General features: G+C 43.5%; 1 protein-coding gene and 1 long non-coding RNA gene across 6 annotated transcripts in view; one reads left to right on the forward strand and one right to left on the reverse strand.

Annotated features, from left to right (window-relative positions):
• Positions 1–18841, forward strand: part of LOC133960548 (uncharacterized) — a 383773-nt gene that overhangs the window by 214772 nt on the left and 150160 nt on the right. The gene's annotated exons all lie outside the window — the stretch shown is intronic.
• st3gal3a (ST3 beta-galactoside alpha-2,3-sialyltransferase 3a) overlaps positions 1–18841 on the reverse strand; it is a 90838-nt gene that overhangs the window by 48367 nt on the left and 23630 nt on the right. The gene's annotated exons all lie outside the window — the stretch shown is intronic.

The following is an 18841-nucleotide window of genomic DNA, read 5'->3' on the forward strand; positions in this document are numbered from 1 at the left end:
CCCCCACCCTCTTGTGATCATCACAGGAAAGGTGTTATCGATAGAGGTCCATGTTACCATGGTATAAAACAATATCTCAGATATTGAGAACTGATTGCCCCCCTTTAATTGGGCCTTTCAAAGCATTTTAGAGAATAGCCATAACCATCATTGGCACAACTGTTGGAATATAAAAGCCATTCAATCTACAAAGACAGTACAAGCTGTCACAAAGTAAGAAAAAATAATCCACAGCTGAATTTTCCAGCACATTTGCTTTTCTGGATGCTAAAATTAAACAAACATATTTTCTAAAAAGGCTTAGCAGAAAAAGTGCTATTCTTGGACTTTTTTTGGGACATTTTAGTACAGACTTCATCCTTAGCAAACTGTGCACAAACATCAAATCCAACTGTCTCCTACAGAGATAGATAGATACTTTATTGATCCTGAGGGAAAGCATATGCAGATATTGGTAGGTTAAAAAGTAATCTTTGCTTATCAAATAGGTGTGTTTTCTGGAGACCTGTGTTGCTGCCATCAGACCAAAGAAAAATAGGTCGTTGACTAACGAAGAATAATCAAATGAGTTTTCTCAATAGACTCTGCTGGTTTTTCCAAGTATAGAGTAAATTCAAATCAGTAAAAGTGGAATGGACAATAGAGGTATTTTCCGATCTGAGATTTCCACCACAGCCTGATATCATAATTGGCGTCGCAAAAGAAAGTTGTGTTAAGCTCACAGTGCACAGGGATGAAGACACAAAGGCAGCCTTTGAGAAGCGAACCAACGACTAAGAATCTTAAAGCCGCCCAGTGGAGGTGTATTGGTCTGGCCACTTCAAGGTGTCAGAGGCAAGGATAACCTTGCTAATAGAGCCATGTATGACACCCTTCTAAGTCTAGGCAACTTAATCAAGGTATGGTGTTGAGGAGAAGTGTGCCCTGTGCCATGTTTGGTGGAAGTAAGTAGGGCTAGGACAGACACCGCAATACTAAGGTCATGTGAAGCCTACCGTTGGATTGAGCTCATACTATCATCACCGCATATTTGCTGGATTTTTTATCGGCAAAGTGCTTTTGACAGCTCCCTTGCCCCAGGCAGAGTGCAGGGAGCCAGGTCTTTGGACAGCTTCACTTCCCAGGGCAAAGTGCGCACAGCCCGGCCTGTTGTCCTGCTGATGAAGTTGGCTGAAATTGTGGAGCCAAGACCCAAGCCAAGCTCTGATTTTCAGACCTAGCGAAACCTACAGATTAAATTCATACCATTTAGGTGGACCATCGAGGAGTCCCTCCATTCTTCAAAATATGATCTTTGCCTGAAGGAAATGTTTTAAAATCTTCAATTGTTTATTTGTTCAGATTATAATAATCTGACATACTCTAATTCAAGATTAGAAGAAAATTGTTTTGGGTTGAGAGGTGTCAATATGAAAAACTAGATTCTACTATTAAAGAATAAATTCTGTATTATGTATTTGATTATCTATTTAAAAATATGGATTTTCTGCTCCATATATTAATAAATGTTATTGAAGGGAAAAGGAGCTAAAACAGTGGATTTATTCTCAGCACTAGGATAACACATTTATCTGACAGAGCTTACCCTTTGAAATTCTTAGGAACAGTGCCAACTAATTGAAAAATAAAACTTAATGTAAGTTGGCAATGGTATAAAACACTGTGTCAAACATAAATTATTAGTTTGAGGGGATGTCAGGTCAGTTTCCACAATCAATAATTGAACCAGAGCACAGCTTATATATTTCTGAAGAGGATACTTAATGAAACTGATGAAATTAATTACTATCAACAGCAACTTGCCTCAACAATTAATTAATATTTTAACCCATGTAGAAGTATGGAAAAGACTAAGGAAAACTAAAACCACAACTGAAACATTATGTCTCTAATGAAATAAACTGGCTCCCCCAACTGGTAAAATGGTTATATTGAAAGCTTCTGCAGGTAGAATGTCCTTTCTCTAAATAGACACAATACAAAAGACACATTTTTGCTTAGAAAAGATTCCTTGTTATAAACACATGTAAGAAAGTGCAAATTTGATAGACAGACAGGCCTAAATGCATTTAGAATTATTAAACATGACAGTAAAGTATGCAAATCGATATAGCAAGGGTTTTGTGCAGTTTCTGAAGTTAAGATGTGGTTAGAAATAGGTAAGATAAAGAAACTATTTGTATGGTTTAAGCAGATGTTTAATCTGATTTAATCATGTCTTGTCTATAAAAGACACTGCATGAAAAGAAGAATTTGTGCCAGTACATGTCGTAGGAAATTCTTGGAGAAATTTCTCTTACCAGTGTCTTGCCGTTTTACAAGCCTGAGAATGTTGGGAGGTGACCCCCCTTCTCCCTAGGGGAGGCTTTCACATGCAAATGCCAATGCTCTGCACTTTACAAATGCAAATCAGGATAGGTTCCCTCGGAGCAGATAACACCTTATTCGAAACTATCTGGAGTTAGACCAGGCTTTAAATAAATATAAAACCTGAAATTGTCAATTGATCTTAAGTAAATTAGTGTGCTATAATTAATTACATTGTACACCATGAGCAAAATCATTGCTATGAAAAAAAATTTAAACAATGAAGATTATTTCAGCATTTTATTATTATCCAAAACACAATCCTAAATCTCAACCACTGTACAGAGTGGCATGATTACAGTCACTTTTTTAATTGTGCTAGTTAAATGCACAGTGGATATGTTAACCACACATCTACCAGCAATCCGCTCAACAGGAAGACATGAAGCTGGATATGATGTGTCTGTGCCCTGTAAGCTCCAAACTTCTAGGGGAGAGCGGGGTAATGTGGGACATTTTTTACATTTGCTCACCTCTAGGCGAGCTAAAATGATATATATCAGTAAAAATGTCTTCAGGAAAAAAGGGCAGGGAAAATATGAGGTCTTGTGTCCCACTTCACCCCAGCTTCGGGGTAAAGTGGTCAACTTACCTTTTCCACTTTAAAACTACCAAAACAACACATGTTGTAATAGTTAAAATACTGCCAGCTAGATTGACAACCACTAATATCGGACTAGTAATAGAATCATGGGGATTGGTCAATTAAGCACATTTGTGATTATTATGATTCATGTGATCTCTTGCACACCCTAGCTTACCTGCACATTGTTTCTCTGTCCAATTGGCAGGGACAGGGATATTGTTTTTTTTTGCGTATTCAAATGCCAGTTAGACTTAACTGGAGCAAGGCCATGGAACTGGTCAGCTAGTTGTTTCAAGTGCTTGGCAAGCTCCTCCTCCATCTCATCTGTGAATATTCTCTTAAACTCAGCTACTGCACACCAGGCTACTGATTTTAGTTTCCCTTTCTCTTTTTTCTTTATGAATCTTTTGATGGTTGTCTTGTCAATATTTCTATCCCTTCCAGCTTTTCTTAAGGACTTCTTTCCTTGCAGGACCTCAGCGGCTGCACTCTCCATCTCTACGAGGGGCGTTTGGCCCCAGGTTGTCTTCCTGGTGTAGTGTCTTGGCATGGTGGCTTTTCTACAATGTTTATGACATTAAAAATAAAACGTACAAATGTAATATATACGTTTTATATAAAATATGTTTTACAATAAACTTAACTTGTGGTTCATGGTGGGCAGCAGCATTTGTCCCACTTTACCCCCCAGCCACCGTTTCAGAAAAAACATCTCTTAGCAATTCAGGCTAATCTTCAGCTAGCATCAATCACATGGTTTTATATGTTGGAATTTCATCAACATGTATGATATAAGTTTTTCTACCTGATTACATTTTTTGGACACAACAGTTGATTAAGTTCAAAGCAAGAAAATTTACTTTTACATGCAAAAAAACAAGTTTTGTGAAAAAACATACTTTCCACAGCACCTGTGGTGTTTGTGACTGTGTTTATTAGTTTGTGGCTGTTTTCTTCCCCTTCCCTTCTGTGTTCCCCTGTGTGTGTGTGTGGCAGGGGGTGTGGCTGGTTGGTGGCTGCAGCAGGACGAGGCACACCTGCATCCAATCCTCCTCATCATCCTCCTCTTTTTAAGCCTGGGCGTCTCAGCACTTCGACGCCAGATTATTCCGTCCAATATGGTAGCAAGAGATGAGCAGGAAGCTCTCGACTTCCTTGTCTTTTGGATGTAAGCTAACATTGTTACCTCTTCACCCAGGACTCTTGTGTGCCTCGCTGCTCGGCTCTTCATCCTCCACGTTGCCAGGATCTTCAGCCAGCCAGCACCCTGCTACTCCTGCCTTCCTTTTCCTCGTCAGCGAAATAAACTCTGTTCCTAATCCATCTACAAACCACTCCTTGTCTGCTTTGGGGTCCGAACCTTCACTTAGACATAACAGCACCAGCACCAACTTCTCCTTCATGGCAAGGGGGGATGGGAGGGGCTTGAAAACATAATGGTCTCATGACCACAAATGTGATCCGTTGCCTAGATACAGGGGTGTCTCACATTACCCGATGTATCACATTACCCCGCTCTCCCCTACTGTGACAATTGTGTAGTAAACAGAGGATAAATTAAATTGAATAAAAAATGATTAACATGAATTTCTTCTAATTTCATTCAAACAGTCACTGGGATGAAAGGATGAAATGCTACGAGTTTTTTGTTCAAAATGTCAAGGTAACATTACCTTTTGTTGTAAATGAAATATATCATATATTCTGGCACAGAACTCTTGCAATGTCCCGCCGCTGCATAATTATTACACTGCTGCTTCAGGACGAGGACAGACGAACATTAAAGGTCTAAACATCCTTTGTCAGTCTCTGTCAGAGTCTGCTTCCTCCTCACTCCCCCTCTGACCTGCGCACACTTTACACTTTAACAATTAACACCATCACTGATCACAAGTTAGACTGACAGTTACTTTGTGTTTGTTTGATTCGCTCTAGAGCAGAGGTCTTCAACTAGCCTGGGTGCCAGACGAATTTAGCCCCGCCCACAACATTTTTGGGCGGGAAGTTCGGTCTGGCGTCGCGCCGTTGAGGAGAAATTATGCCCGACTGGGCCAATCAGATTGTCAGGGCGGGCTTTATACGATGATGGACAGATGATCAACGGTAACGTAATCAACCACGTCATCAGAGTGCCCTTGGGTTGAATTCGTTTTCAACAAACATGCCTGCCGCTGGAGAGCTCAGATGTGTAGATGCTGCCATTGAGTCGGTTTTAGAAGACATCGACAGCGCATTCATTTTGAAAGAGGAACAGAGAACGTGGAGGCGACGCCAAAGCACCGCGCTAATCCCTATCTCGCCGGCGCTTGGCTGTTCACACCGGACACTGAAGCGATGCTGAACCGCCGGGCAGCGCTAATATATCACCCGTTGATCCAGTAGATTAAAAGCATATACTTACTTGTTGCTCCAACATTAAGCAACAGCGTCCCAACATGTGTCCTCCTTGGTCACCAAGGATGTTCCGAGGATCATATAACTCACTGTACTTCTCCACTTCAATTATTAATTGAATGTCATCCATGTTGAAGAACTTCGCTGTTTGCTCCGTTAAATGTCGGGTGTCGGGGGTAAATTACGTATTCTCCACTCAAGCATATGTGGAGAATACGTAGCCCCTTCTCTCTCTCTCTTTTTATCTGTATGACTGCTTGTGTGGCTGTAGTGGATGGGCAGAGGGGGGCATTTAATAATGTCATTGGTCAAATTAAAACTCCAGGACAACAGAAGGGGACTTCAAAGTATGGGATGCATATTTGATCATTTATATCATATAAAATATGTCATCAATATAGTTTAAAATCGTTTTTCAGTGTGTTTCCTGGTGCGATACGCTCGCGGCAAGCTCAAAAAATAGACTTGACGCCGAAACGATCGCTGCAAGGCTTTGTGCCGGTCACACCGGAGGCTGAAGCACCGCGCTGCGCCAAGGCTGCCTCGCGGCACAAAGTTTTAACATGGGAGTGGATGGGAGCCAGCTGTAATTTAAGGCTTGGCGCTGCGATGAAGCATACGGTGTGAACCCGGCGTTAGTAAATAACTCACAATGCGTTGCTTAGCATACGTCACGTACTACGTTGCTCTGATTGGTTGTAGGTCTATCCAATTGAGTGAAGAGAAATTTATTTCCTGGTCAGTTGAAACACGTCCCATAATCACAGCCCAATGGAGCGGTCTCAGACTCACATTGTGACTAGAATTGTGAGTCTGACAACGTCAGGCTAGTGTTCAACAGGGGATCTGCAAAATGTTTGGTTGATTAAATAAATCTTTATATTTACAATTTTTTTTTTATATGTCTTTAAATACACATTAACATGAATCCAACATATTGTAGCGAAAGGATTAATGGAGGCAGAAGACATTATCTTTCAGTTAGCAATGCACACATTAAGTAATACACAAAAATAGGGCAGGTGGGACCAGGTGGGGCCGCCTTGATGCCGTAAAGGCTGTAATCAGAGTTTATTCTTTTTAGCCTTAGGTGCAGCACACAAGACTAAACTGAATGAATGTCAAACTTGTGTGGAGAGTAAAGACCATTGTGAGACTTACTGTTGTATTCCTATGTTTTTTAATAGAAACCTTATTTTGTAAATACGGCACAATTGTGATAACAGTCTAGAATACTTTTAAAGCACTTTCTAAATAAAAAGAGAGTTCATATTTGTCTGACTGATTGTATTAATTGAAAAAAATGCAGACACGTGCAGTAATATAGAAAATTGTGGATGTGATGCATCGACATGTTGTAAATCGAAGCATTGACTACTGAATCGTATCAAATCGTTAGGCTAGTGAAGATGAAAACTGCAACAGTAAAAGACAGTAAAATGTAAAAAGTATATCACTGTAGTAGATATATTAAATTCTGCTAAATCAAGAAACATTACACCACTTGTGCATGCACCTGGAGCGTGCTTCAACTGTTTCCGGTTCCGGGAACACGGCAAAGAGCGGGATCAAGTCGAGAGAAGAGACAGAGAGAGGCACGCCGACAAGCCGAGAGACACCATGAGAGACACCAGGAGAGACAAGCTGAGAGGCCCGCCCACAAGCCCGCCAAGAGGCAAGCCGATGCCTTTCATCTTGACATCTGAACACTCTGCAAGTATACGCTTTCTTGAAGCTCTATGTGTGTGAAAACACGGTTACGACTGCTACCGTGTTTTTTTGAGAGTTACATTTTTTTTCTATTGTCTGTTAGGGCATGCTGTGTTAAATGGAAGCTACTGTTATCTAACTTTACACAAGGTTGAGAGAAATGATCACGTAGTTTCTGTGGCAAGTCGCTTCACACATTAAAGGGTTATGTACTCCATTGCAAACTTCACAGAAATGAACCGCGTTGCTTATTGAAGCGCATTGGAGACGGCTGCAAGCAGACATTTTGTCGCTATGGAGCGTTTAATTAAGGCCCATTTTTACCAGAGGCATAATGTATCTGCTCCTGCCGGAACTGCTTCTGTTACCATCAACATTACCCCTTACGAATGCGGAATGGCGCTGTATGAACGCCAGTTTCAAAATAATAAAGATTTAATTGCTCATATGAAGGAGCATATTGTGGAGTGACGTGCCGTGACATGTCCAGTGACAGGATGCACAAATATTTCAAAGTGAAATCTTCATTTACTGCCCACATATCACGGAAACACAATTTAGTTTTTCTGACAGCACCATCAGTAATTTAAATACAGAGTCTCAACAAGTAAATACATTTTTAGGGCCCGAGCACCGAAATCGGTGTGAGGCCCTATTGAATTCTTAAGGATTTTTATTATTAGGGCCCGAGCACCGAAATCGGTGGGAGGCCCTATTGAAATTGAAATGATTATTATTAGGGCCCGAGCACCGAAATCGGTGGGAGGCCCTATTGAAATTGAAATGATTATTATTATTAGGGCCCGAGCACCGAAATCGGTGGGAGGCCCTATTGAAATTGAAATGATTATTATTATTAGGGCCCGAGCACCGAAATCGGTGGGAGGCCCTATTGAAATTGAAATGATTATTATTATTATTATTATTATTTTTCTCCGCTTAAACTAATTGGCTTTTTGAGGGCTTTAATGTGCTCAAAAAGTTGTAGGAGTTTGCAGCGCAAATTTACGTATTATGATGTATTTTGAAAAGGGCGTGGCAAAATGCCTCAAGAGAGCCACCTACGGAAAAGCCCCTCATTTAGCATTCACCGATCCTCAAAAAAAACAAAGATTATTGTGTATCATGACTAGATGCACAAAAAAGTCCATCAGTGCATTATGAATAACGCAACAGGAATCCCGCCAGTTTGACTTTAGTGGCCATTTTGGTCATATTCCATATTTTTTCTTTGTACTTGTCGTACAGCTTTCATCAGATCAACTTCAAATTTAGACGATCGTCATCACAACAAATTGGAGATCTAAAGTTATTGAAGGATTACGTTTTAGCAAAACCGTCTGACCGTGGTGTGGCGTTAAAGTTTGATGAAACGCCATCAAATCACAAGCTTCCATATTTCAGACATATTTTGTCCAATTGAGTCCAAACTAGTCACATACGACAAGAGTCGCGACCAGAAGACATCGGTGCAGAAATTGTGACTTACAATCACAGCGCCCCCTGGTGGGGGGTGGACACACCGTCTGACTGTGGCGGGGCGTCAAATCAGCTCACCATGACACACGAAAACGCTTTAAAGGGGACATATTCGCTATAAAGGGGACATATTATTTCCATTTCACCACAGTTGATATGGTTCCTTGGGGTCTTAATGAAATGTCTAATAAATATTTTGGTAAAAATAAGGATAATTTAAAACAGCACCTTTTTACTCAAAACAGACTAAAACAGACCTCCTCAGATCAACCTGTTTCGAAGGCCCCGCCCCCCTCTCACCCCGCCCCCATCTATCCCCACCCCCTTTCACCCCTCTCATACATGTGCTTGAATGTGTTCTCAACTTCAAATTTGGAGATCTAAAGTTATTGAAGGATTACAGAATGCATTCAACATCTATAGGGCAGATTATGGGCCTCGTGAAAATTTACGTATTCTGGGGTATTTGGAAATGGGTGTGGCAAAATGGCTCAACAGCGCCACCAACGGTGCTTTCCCTCATTTACGGAGAAACACCTCATTTAGCATTCACTGATCCGCACGAAATTGAAGACAGTTGTGTATCATCACCAGATGCACAAAAAACGCGCTCGGAGCAATACGAAAAACGCAACAGGAAGCACGTCATTTTCGATTTCGTGGCCATTTTGGTCATATTCCATAATCTTTTACTTTGATATACTTCTTGTACAGCTTTCATCACATCAACTGAAAATTTAGACGAGTGTCATCACAACAAGATGGAGATCTAAAGTTATCAAAGAAACAACTTTTCGTCACACTGTCTGACTGTGGCGGGGCGTCACATCAGCTCGCCATGACACACGAAAACGCTTTAACTTTCGTGTTCATGGGTCCATCTCCCTCAACCTACATGTGTGTATCATCAGCCCCCCTCCCTTGAAGATATTCAGATGGTTTTAAAGAATGGGCGTGGCAAAATGGCTCAACAGCGCCACCAACGGAGCTTCCCCTCATTTATGGAGAAACACCTCATTTAGAATTCACTGATCCTCACGAAATTGAAGACAGTTGTGTATCGTCACCAGATGCACAAAAAACGCGCTCGGAGCAATTTGAAAAACGCAACAGGAACCCCACCATTTTCGATTTGGACCATATTCCATGTTTTTTATTCTCAAGTACTTCTTGGAGAGCTTTCATCAGATCAACTGAAAATTTAGACGAGTGTCATCACAACAAGATGGAGATCTAAAGTTATTGAAAGATCAATTTTTCGCCACACCGTGTGACCGTGGCAAGGCGTCAAAATGTGACTAAACGCCATCAAAACACAAGCTTCTGTATCTTGGACATATTTGGTCCAATCAAGTTCAAACTAGACATGTAAGACAAGAAGCGCGACCTGATGACATCTACCTAGAAATCATGACTTAAAAGGAAAGCGCCCCCTGGTGGCATCAGGAAATGTCTTGTTTTGGTCATCTTACTCTTTGATGTATTTCCCCCCAGCCACTTTGCTAAAACATGTCAAACTGTGTCAAATTGGTCTCAAGATATTGATAATGTAGGCATAACATTACTGTGACTTTTCATCATGCGGGATGTTAATGGTGTGGCATCAAAGTTCATCAGCTCACCATGACAAATGAAACCCATTTTAACAGAGTTACCATGAACGCATCATGAGACCGCTTTCGGTTTGTTACGTCTCACACTTGGATGTATTTATCCTCATTCACTTTGCTAAACCATGTCAAACTGTGTCACATGGGTCTCAATATATTGATAATGTAGGCATAACATTGCTGTGAGTTTTCATCATGCGGATTATTCATAGCTTTGCAGCAGACTTCTTCAACTCGCCATGACAAACGAAGCTCCATTTAACACAGCTGCAAGTGAACGCCTCATGAGACTCTGAAAAAAGTTACAACGTCACAAGCTGCGGAGCTGTGGATCACAAAAAAACGGAGGGCGGTTGGCGAATCTGGATGAGAGGACGGCGGCGGAGTCACTGTGGACGTTGTTCGCTCAGCAGGTTAGAGTGTGGGACGCTCTCAAAGCTTTTTTCCCCTCTCCCGTCGTGTCTTTTCCTGTGTGAACTCTGCCGCTCTCAACAGCAGCACTGGCTATGAGCTAGCTCCTGCTAGCTCCAACGAAGCATCTCTCAACTGCTACGTAAGTTAAACGGACACTTCTGACTGACTGACTGACTTACTGTGATGATAAGCAAAAGAGACACTGTGGACTGACTTTGCAGAGTCAATTCCGTAGCGACATTGAGACTGCATGCTGGTGCAGGTGTGATGTGTTGTACTGCATTTGTTTGATCTGTTTACTAATACTAGCTCTAATAAATACTCATCTCATCTCATTTTCATCCGCTTATCCGGGGTCGGGTCGCGGGGGGAGCAGCTCAAGCAGGGGGCCCCAGACTTCCCTTTCCCGGGCCACATTGACCAACTCTGACGGGGGGATCCCGAGGCGTTCCCAGGCCAGTGTTGAGATATAATCTCTCCACCTAGTCCTGGGTCTTCCCCGAGGTCTCCTCCCCACTGGACGTGCCTGAAACACCTCCCAAGGAAGGCGCCCAGTGGGCATCCTTACCAGATGCCCGAACCACCTCAGCTGACTCCTTTCTAAGTGAAGGAGCAGCGGCTCTAATCCGAGTTCCTCACGGATGGCTGAGCTTCTCACCCTATCCCTAAGGGAGACGCCAGCCACCCTTCTGAGAAAACTCATCTCGGCCGCTTGTACCCGTGATCTCGTCCTTTCGGTCATCACCCAGCCCTCATGACCATAGGTGAGGATAGGAACGAAGATCGACCGGTAGATCGAGAGCTTTGCCTTGCGGCTCAGCTCTCTTTTCGTTACAACGGTGCGGTAAAGCGAACGCAATACCGCCCCCGCTGCTCCGATTCTCCGGCCAATCTCACGCTCCATAGTACCCTCACTCGCGAACAAGACCCCAAGGTACTTGAACTCCTTCACTTGGGCTAAGGACTCATTTCCTACCCGGAGTAAGCTATCCATCGGTTTCCTGCTAAGAGTCATGGCCTCAGATTTAGAGGTGCTGATCCTCATCCCAGCCGCTTCACACTCGGCCACCAGCCGATCCAGTGAGTGCTGAAGGTCACAGGCCGATGATCCAATGAGGACCACGTCATCTGCAAAAAGCAGTGACGAGATCCTCAGACCACCGAACTGCAACCCCTCCCCACCCCGACTACGCCTCGATATCCTGTCCATGTATATCACAAACAGGATTGGTGACAAGGCGCAGCCCTGGCGGAGACCAGCATCCACTGAGAACGAAACTGACTGGCTGCCGAGGACGCGAACACAGCTCTCGCTTTGGGAGTACAGGGATTGGATGGCCCTGAGGATAGACCCCCTTACCCCATACTCCCGCAGCACCTCCCACAGTTTCTCCCGGGGGACCCGGTCATACGCCTTCTCCAGATCCACAAAACACATGTAGACCGGATGGGCATACTCCCAGGCCCCCTCCAGGATCCTTGCGAGAGTGAAGAGCTGGTCTGTAGTTCCACGTCCGGGGCGAAAACCGCATTGTTCCTCTTCAATCTGAGGTTCGACGATCGGCCGAACCCTCCTTTCCAGCACCTTGGAGTAGACCTTACCAGGGAGGCTGAGAAGTGTGATGCCCCGGTAATTGGCACACACTCTCTGGTCCCCCTTTTTGAACAGGGGAACCACCACCCCAGTTTGCCACTCCTTTGGCACTGTACCCGACTCCCACGCGATGTTGAATAGGCGTGTCAACCATGACAGCCCCTCAACACCCAGAGCCTTTAGCATTTCTGGCCGGATCTCATCAATCCCTGGGGCCTTGCCACTGCGGAGATGTTTGACCACCTCAGTGACCTCCACCAGGGAAATTGACGATGAAACACCATCAACCTCGAGCTCTGCCTCCAACATAGAGGGCGTGTTATTCGGATTCAGGAGTTCCTCAAAGTGTTCCTTCCAACGTCCGACAACCTCCTCAGTTGAGGTCAACAGAGTCCCATCCTTACTGTACACAGCTTGGATGGTTCCCCGTTTCCCCCTCCTGAGGTGCCGGATAGTCTTCCAGAAACACTTTGGTGCCGACCGAAAGTCCTTCTCCATGACCTCTCCGAACTTCTCCCACACCCGCTGCTTAGCCTCCAACACGGCAGCAGCTGCAGCCCTTCGGGCCTGTCGGTACCCTGCAACCGAGTCAGGAGTCCTCCAGGATATCATATCCCGGAAGGCCTCCTTCTTCAATCGGACGGCTTCCCTGACCACCGGTGTCCACCACGGTGTCCGAGGGTTACCGCCCCTTGAGGAGCCTAAGACCCTGAGGCCACAGCTAGCCGCCGCAGCTTCAGCAATGGAGGCTTTGAACACCGCCCACTCCGGCTCAATGCCCCCAACCTCCACAGGAATGCCAGAAAAACTCCGCCGGAGGTGTGAGTTGAAGATACCTAGGACGGGGGCCTCCTCCAGACGTTCCCAGTTCACCCGCACTACTCGTTTGGGCTTACCAGGTCTATCCGGAAATTTCCCCCACTCCCTGATCCAACTCACAACCAGATGGTGGTCGGTTGACAGTTCCGCCCCTCTCTTTACCCGAGTGTCCAAAACATGCGGCCTCAGATCAGATGACACGATCACAAAATCGATCATTGATCTTCGGCCTAGGGTACTCTGGTACCAGGTACACTTATGAGCACCCTTATGTTCGAACATGGTGTTTGTTATGGACAATCCATGGCTAGCACAGAAGTCCAATAACAAACGACCGCTCGGGTTCAGATCAGGGAGGCCGTTCCTCCCCACCACGCCTCTCCAGGTGTCTCCATCGTTGCCCACGTGGGCGTTGAAGTCACCCAGCAGAACTACGGAGTCCCCTACTGGAGCCCCATACAGGACTCCATTCAGGGTCTCCAAGAAGGCCGAGTACTCTGAACTGCTGTTTGGTGCATACGCACAAACAACAGTCAGAGTTTTCCCCCCTACAACCCTTAGGCGCAGGGAGGCGACCCTCTCGTCTACCGGGGTAAACTCCAACACCGCGGCGCTCAGCCGGGGATTTATGAGTATCCCCACACCCGCCCGACGCCTCACGCCCTTGGCAACTCCGGAGAAGAATAAAGTCCAACCCTTATCCAGGAGTATGGTACCAGAGCTGAGACTGTGCGTGGAGGTAAGCCCCACCAGATCTAACTGATAGCGCTCCACCTCCCTCACAAGCTCCGGTTCCTTTCCCCACAGCGAGGTGACGTTCCACGTCCCCAGAGCCAGCTTCTGCCGCCCGGGTCTGGTCCGTCGAGACCCCCTACCTTCGCTGCCACCCATGTGGCTGCGCACCCGACCCCAACGGGTCTTCCCACAGGTGGTGGGCCCATGAGATGAAAAGAGGGGGGGTGCCACGTAGTTTGTTCGGGCTATGCCCGACCGGGCTCCGTGGCAAACCCGGCCACCAGACGCTCGCCATCGAGCCCTCCGTCTGGGCCTAGCTCCAGACGGGGGCCCCGGGCTTCCTCCGGGCTGGGTCCCATCTCCTCTTTCGTCGATATTCATTGAGGGTTTTGAACCATTCTTAGTCTGGCCCCTCACCTGAGACCACTCTGCCATGGGAGACCCTACCAGGAGCACAAGGCTCCAGACAACACAGCCCTCAGGTTCACGGGGACACGCAAACCTCTCCACCACGATAAGGTGACGGTTCAAGGAGAGGTCTAATAAATACTGTATAAATTATATTTGGCTCCTGAATTGAACTGTGTTAAAGGGGTTCACATGGAAAATATATGTTCAATTATGTAAAGGGTGATTTTTGTTACTATTATACTAATGGAGATTTAGCACTTGCTACACATTGTAAGAGCAGCTGTTCAAAGGAGCACTACGTCTTTAAAGGCTCTTTATTCAGAGTCACGGTGTTGATGTCCTGTCACGTGTTACAGTGAAAAATAACCGTGTCTCCCACCTTCAGTATTTAAAACGTTAATCTCAGACAGACTTCACTGAATTCTTTTGTTAAATATGAGTAAGTCATAGCCTTGTTACTTTACTAGAACAGACAGTGTCATACAGAGTTGTAGGCTTATATGCACTACCTATTTCCTAATCTGAAATGATTATGATCTGATTAACTTTGAATTAATATTTTATTTTTACCATGTAAAAGTCTGTTAATTACTTAACCTGGCCCATGTATGACTTTACATATCTGTGTATTGGTTTTATGTTCCTCTAGAAGGTCCAACTTGACACACAACTTGAATCCAACCAGACTGAACACTGACTCCAGGTACAGACCTGATTTCATTACTTAAAAACAATCAAATAATTGCACATAATACATAATGTATTAAATTATAATGCAATACTTTTAATGTGAAATAGCTCCATTAAAAACATTCATTGTCATGGTAGTGCACATTTTAATCCAAAAGCATATTCAAATACACAGTTGAATATCCACAGAAAATAAGATTACACACTTTGTTCATATGTAACTCTTCCTCTACAATAATGACGATCACTTTCATGTTTCCTATCATTTTATTAGGGACAGACGAGCCTGAAGGACACAGCTGGGATGACACTGGGTTCTTATCTAAAGTGTATCAAATCAGATCTCCACCATGTTGCTGCTGAGGACATCAGGTGCTGCAGTTCTTCATCTATGAAGAGAAAAAACGCACTGTTAAAGAATGTTTTGTGTTGTGTATAAAGCACAACAGATTTCAGATAGAACTGTTGTACTGTGGTCTTGGTTTATATCCTCATGGTTAAATGTACATATTTTAAGTCCCTTCTGATAAAAGTGCTGAAAGAAATACAACATTGTACAAATACATAAAATGTCTTTCTACCTCATCAGTACTATTCAGGTGATAATCTCCCACAGACCTATTGATAACAGTCCACATCAAGTCTTTCCACTTCTCTCAGTGTGAGAACATAATTCTATAATTAATTTGAGAACTGTTTACAACACTGATGTGTGGAGATTAAAATCATTCCTAAACTGTCTAATTCACTGTAAAACTCCATGACATTCGCAGGCCATCTGTAGTTAAGGGAGCAACGCATGGAGTGATGTGTAGATTACTAGTTTGATGATGCATGAGGAGAGGCGGTGGTCGAATGGCAGAAACTTGGACTATGGGCAGAGAAGGTCTCTGGTTCGTCTTTGGTTCGACTCCATGGAGAGACAACAAAAGTCGAACCTGGATTGATCTGTCCAAAAATCCAAGAGTCTCCCTACCCTCTCTAGTGCCCATGAGCAAGGCACCTCACTCCCCCAACATCTGCTCCCCGAGCGCCGTACATGGTCGCTCACTGCTCTGTGTGTCCTGCACCAGATGGGTAAAAAGCAGAGATTAAATTTCCCTACCTGCATGAGTGTGCCTTTGCATGTCTGTGCATGTGTTTGGGATGAATAAATGGATCTTAATCTTAATCTTTTAATCTTAATCAGTTGTCTTCCAGTTGACCAGCATGAAGCTGCAGATGTCCACCATGTTGCTGCTGGGGACATCAGGAGCAGCATTAATGAGGAGCAGAAGCGTACTGTTATGATTTTTTTGTGTTGTTTATGAAGCACTACATATTTCAGCTAGAACCGATGTACTAGGGTCTGGGTTTGTATCCTAATGGTTAAATGCACATACTTTAAATCGCTTTTGATAAAACGTGACAAAGAAATACAACATTGTACACATAGATAAAATGTCTTTCTACCTCATCTGTGATATTCAAGGTGATGATCTCCCACAGAGCTGTTGATAACAGTCCACATCAAGTCTCTCCACTTCCCTCAGTGTGAAAACATAATTATATAATTAATTGGAGAAGTGTTTACAACACTGATGTGTGGACATTATAATCTTATCACTACTGTCTAATTCACTCTACAACTCCATGACAGACTAAAAAAACGATGTGAAAATAGTAATGGCGGATATACCATCCTGTATCAGAATATTGGTGAAACAGTTACTATCACATGAAACTTACACGTGTAGCGTATTGATAGTAACTCATTAAAAAAAATAATAATGTCACAACCAAAACAAGACTGTGGAGTTATCTTGCTTCAATCTGTTCATTAAACGTGATAAATAAACGGTAACTTTTATAACAATATCATATTACAAAAAACTTGAGGCATGTAAGCATATGATGATAGATAAAGCAATAGGTTATGTTGGATAGTTTGAAGGTTACTTACCTCTAGTTCAGCACCAGTGGCTGGCCAGAAGAAGTGGAGCGATCATCCTTGCCGCACAGGGCAAACGCAGGCAATGTGGAGACAAGCGCTTGGTCATCGAACGTTCTCTCTTCCCCGACCGCAACAGACTTGAAATTGCCTGTGCTCGGGCCCGTTAGTGCTACAACGTAGCCCTAGTTAGGGCCCGAGCACCGAATGGTGAGAGGCCCTATTGAATCTGTAAGGATTTTTATTATTATTATTATTATTAGGGCCCGAGCACCGAATGGTGAGAGGCCCTATTGAATCTGTAAGGATTTTTAGGGCCCGAGCACCGAAATCGGTGAGAGGACCTATTGAAATTGAAAAGATTATTATTAGGGCCCGAGCACCGAAATCGGTGAGAGGACCTATTGAAATTGAAAAGATTATTATTATTATTATTTTTCTTCGCTCAGTGAATTGGCTTTTTGAGGGCTTTAACGTGCTCAAAAAGTTTCTAAAGTGTACAGTAAATTACAAATGTGCGCAAGTTTACGTTTTCTGAAGTATTTTGAAAAGGGCGTGGCAAAATGGCTCAAGAGCGCCACCTACGGAAAAGCCCCTCATTTAGCATTCACCGATCCTCAAAAAAAACAAAGATTATTGTGTATCATGACTAGATGCACAAAAAAGTCCATCAGTGCATTATGAATAACGCAACAGGAAGCCCGCCAGTTTGACTTTAGTGTCCATTTTGGTCATATTCCATATTTTTTCTTTGATGTACTTGTCGTACAGCTTTCATCAGATCAACTTCAAATTTAGACGATCGTCATCACAACAAATTGGAGATCTAAAGTTATTGAAGGATTACGTTTTAGCAAAACCGTCTGACCGTGGTGTGGCGTTAAAGTTTGATGAAACGCCATCAAAACACACGCTTCCATATTTCAGACATATTTTATCCAATTGAGTCCAAACTAGACACATACGACAAGAGTCGCCGCCAGAAGACATCGGTGCAGAAATTGTGACTTACAATCACAGCGCCCCCTGGTGGCAACAGGAAATGTCTTGTTTTTGGTACGTGTTATGTTTTTATGTACTACTCAGACAGCTTTCATCAGATCAACTTAAAAATTAGATGAGACTCTACAAAACAAGATGAAGATCTAAAGTTATCAATATTTAAACTTTTCATCATACCGTGTGACCGTGGTGAGGTCTCAAAGTTCGACTAAACGCCAATATAAGCGAGCTTCTGTAACTTAGACATATTTTGTCCAATCGACTCCAAACTACACATATAAGACAAGAGTCGCGACCGGAAGACATCTACCTAGAAATCATGACTTAAAAGGAAAGCGCCCCCTGGTGGCATCAGGAAATGTCTTGTTTTTGTACATCGTGCGCTTTGATTTATTTGTCGGAGAGCTTTCATCACATCAATTTAAAATTTAGACGGGTGGCATCACAACAAGATGGAGATCTAAAGTTATCAAAGAAACAACTTTTCGACACACCGTCTGACTGTGGCGGGGCGTCAAATCAGCTCACCATGACACACGAAAACGCTTAAAGGGGACATATTCGCTTTAAAGGGGACATATTATTTCCATTTCACCACAGTTGATATGGTTCCTTGGGGTCTTAATGAAATGTCTGTAAAATATTTTGGTAAAAATACCCCAAGGATAATTTAAAAAAGCACCTTTTTACTCTGTCTAAAACAGACCTCCTCAGATCAACCTGTTTTGAGGGCTTTAATGTGCTCAAAAAGTTGTAGGAGTTTGCAGCAAATTCGAAGGTGGCTTAAATTTACGTATTCTGGAGTATTTTGAAAAGGGCGTGGCAAAATGTCTCAAGAGCGCCACCTACGGAAAAGCCCCTCATTTAGCATTCACCGATCCTCAAAAAAAACATAGACTATTGTGTATCATGACTAGATGCACAAAAAAGTCCATCAGTGCATTATGAATAACGCAACAGGAAGCCCGCCAGTTTGACTTTAGTGGACATTTTGGTCATCGTCCATATTTTTTGTTCGATGTACTTGTCGTACAGCTTTCATCAGATCAACTTCAAATTTAGATGATCGTCATCACAACAAATTGGAGATCTAAAGTTAT

The sequence above is a fragment of the Platichthys flesus genome, chromosome 9 (assembly GCF_949316205.1).
Source record: "Platichthys flesus chromosome 9, fPlaFle2.1, whole genome shotgun sequence".
Classification (NCBI taxonomy): Eukaryota; Metazoa; Chordata; class Actinopteri; order Pleuronectiformes; family Pleuronectidae; genus Platichthys; species Platichthys flesus.